At 46.9% G+C, this 2,500-nt stretch overlaps 5 non-coding genes and 1 pseudogene across 5 annotated transcripts in view; all 6 read left to right on the top strand.

The window, feature by feature from the left end:
• The window catches only part of LOC140676749 (5S ribosomal RNA), a 119-nt gene extending 24 nt beyond the window's left edge, over window positions 1-95 (top strand). The window contains exon 1 of the ribosomal RNA XR_012048655.1: window positions 1-95. This exon is cut by the window's left edge and continues 24 nt beyond it. This is a non-coding gene — a ribosomal RNA (5S ribosomal RNA).
• Window positions 96-450: 355 nt separating this feature from the next.
• On the top strand, window positions 451-569 carry LOC140677395 (5S ribosomal RNA). Its single transcript, XR_012049196.1, has one exon. It is a non-coding gene; the product is annotated as a 5S ribosomal RNA (ribosomal RNA).
• A 355-nt stretch (window positions 570-924) lies between these two features.
• Window positions 925-1,043, top strand: LOC140676891 (5S ribosomal RNA; annotated as a pseudogene).
• Window positions 1,044-1,398: 355 nt separating this feature from the next.
• Window positions 1,399-1,517, top strand: LOC140677252 (5S ribosomal RNA). Its single transcript, XR_012049052.1, has one exon. It is a non-coding gene; the product is annotated as a 5S ribosomal RNA (ribosomal RNA).
• Window positions 1,518-1,872: 355 nt separating this feature from the next.
• On the top strand, window positions 1,873-1,991 carry LOC140677220 (5S ribosomal RNA). The gene has a single exon (XR_012049019.1). It is a non-coding gene; the product is annotated as a 5S ribosomal RNA (ribosomal RNA).
• A 355-nt stretch (window positions 1,992-2,346) lies between these two features.
• Window positions 2,347-2,465, top strand: LOC140676832 (5S ribosomal RNA). The gene has a single exon (XR_012048743.1). It is a non-coding gene; the product is annotated as a 5S ribosomal RNA (ribosomal RNA).
• The last annotated feature ends 35 nt before the right edge of the window (window positions 2,466-2,500 follow it).

Below are 2,500 nucleotides of genomic sequence, written 5' to 3'. Positions count from 1 at the left end.
ACGCCTGATCTCGTCAGATCTCAGAAGCTAAGCCGAGTCGGGCCTGGTTAGTACTTGGATGGGAGACTGCCTGGGAATACCAGGTGCTGTAAGCTTTTGGTGACGTGCCCTTTCCCCCTTTTGCTTTTGTCACAACGGCTATAGGTACTTGCCATACTTGTCAATTGAGCTACATATTGCTCGTCCGAACAAAACGCTGCTCTCCACCCAAAACCTTTTTGTTTAGTTTTGACTCGGTTTGAGATTGATAGCAAGATTTGTAGTATCGCCAAAAGTGACACATGTGCCTCAAGGCACTTCAGTGCTAACAGTGGAGTAAAAGTCCAAAGAGTTAGACAGGCTGAGAAAACGAGCAGTGATTCTTGTATCACACACGCGTTGCTCATTGCAGAAAGGTCCTGTCAACCAGCTTGTTCTATTTAAAAATCTGATTTTGAGGCCAATTCTTCAGCTTACAGCCATACTACCCTGAGCACGCCTGATCTCGTCAGATCTCGGAAGCTAAGCCGGGTCGGGCCTGGTTAGTACTTGGATGGGAGACTGCCTGGGAATACCAGGTGCTGTAAGCTTTTGGTGACGCGCCCTTTCCCCCTTTTGCTTTTGTCACAACGGCTATAGGTACTTGCCATACTTGTCAATTGAGCTACATATTGCTCGTCCGAACAAAACGCTGCTCTCCACCCAAAACCTTTTTGTTTAGTTTTGACTAGGTTTGAGATTGATAGCAAGATTTGCAGTATCGCCAACAGTGACACATGTGCCTCAAGGCACTTTAGTGCTAACAGTGGAGCAAAAGTCCAAAGAGTTAGACAGGCTGAGAAAACGAGCAGTGATTCTTGTATCACACACGCGTTGCTCATTGCAGAAAGGTCCTGTCAACCAGCTTGTTACATTTAAAAATCTGATTTTGAGGCCAATTCTTCAGCTTACGGCCATACTACCCTGAGCACGCCTGATCTCGTCAGATCTCGGAAGCTAAGCCGAGTCGGGCCTGGTTAGTACTTGAATGGGAGACTGCCTGGGAATACCAGGTGCTGTAAGCTTTTGGTGACGTGCCCTTTCCCCCTTTTGCTTTTGTCACAACGGCTATAGGTACTTGCCATACTTGTCAATTGAGCTACATATTGCTCGTCCGAACAAAACGCTGTTCTCCACTCAAAACCTTTTTGTTTAGTTTTGACTCGGTTTGAGATTGATAGCAAGATTTGCAGTATCGCCAACAGTGACACATGTGCCTCAAGGCACTTTAGTGCTAACAGTGGAGCAAAAGTCCAAAGAGTTAGACAGGCTGAGAAAACGAGCAGTGATTCTTGTATCACACACGCGTTGCTCATTGCAGAAAGGTCCTGTCAACCAGCTTGTTCTATTTAAAAATCTGATATTGAGGCCAATTCTTCAGCTTACGGCCATACCACCCTGAGCACGCCTGATCTCGTCAGATCTCGGAAGCAAAGCCGGGTCGGGCCTGGTTAGTACTTGGATGGGAGACTGCCTGGGAATACCAGGTGCTGTAAGCTTTTGGTGACGCGCCCTTTCCCCCTTTTGCTTTTGTCACAACGGCTATAGGTACTTGCCATACTTGTCAATTGAGCTACATATTGCTCGTCCGAACAAAACGCTGCTCTCCACCCAAAACCTTTTTGTTTAGTTTTGACTCGGTTTGAGATTGATAGCAAGATTTGCAGTATTGCCAACAGTGACACATGTGCCTCAAGGCACTTCAGTGCTAACAGTGGAGCAAAAGTCCAAAGAGTTAGACATGCTGAGAAAACGAGCAGTGATTCTTGTATCACACACGTGTTGCTCATTGCAGAAAGGTCCTGTCAACCAGCTTGTTACATTTAAAAATCTGATTTTGAGGCCTATTCTTCAGCTTACGGCCATACTACCCTGAGCACGCCTGATCTCGTCAGATCTCGGAAGCTAAGCTGGGTCGGGCCTGGTTAGTACTTGGATGGGAGACTGCCTGGGAATACCAGGTGCTGTAAGCTTTTGGCGACGCGCCCTTTCCCCCTTTTGCTTTTGTCACAACGGCTATAGGTACTTGCCATACTTGTCAATTGAGCTACATATTGCTCGTCCGAACAAAACGCTGCTCTCCACCCAAAACCTTTTTGTTTAGTTTTGACTCGGTTTGAGATTGATAGCAAGATTTGCAGTATCGCCAACAGTGACACATGTGCCTCAAGGCACTTTAGTGCTAACAGTGGAGCAAAAGTCCAAAGAGTTAGACAGGCTGAGAAAACGAGCAGTGATTCTTGTATCACACACGCGTTGCTCATTGCAGAAAGGGCCTGTCAACCAGCTTGTTCTATTTAAAAATCTGATATTGAGGCCAATTCTTCAGCTTACGACCATACTACCCTGAGCACTCCTGATCTCGTCAGATCTCGGAAGCTAAGCCGGGTCGGGCCTGGTTAGTACTTGGATGGGAGACTGCCTGGGAATACCAGGTGCTGTAAGCTTTTGGCGATACGCCCTTTCCCCCTTTTGCTTTTGT

This window comes from Nerophis lumbriciformis, linkage group LG30 (assembly GCF_033978685.3).
Source record: "Nerophis lumbriciformis linkage group LG30, RoL_Nlum_v2.1, whole genome shotgun sequence".
Lineage (NCBI taxonomy): Eukaryota > Metazoa > Chordata > Actinopteri > Syngnathiformes > Syngnathidae > Nerophis > Nerophis lumbriciformis.
This window is presented reverse-complemented; position numbering and strand designations above follow the sequence as displayed.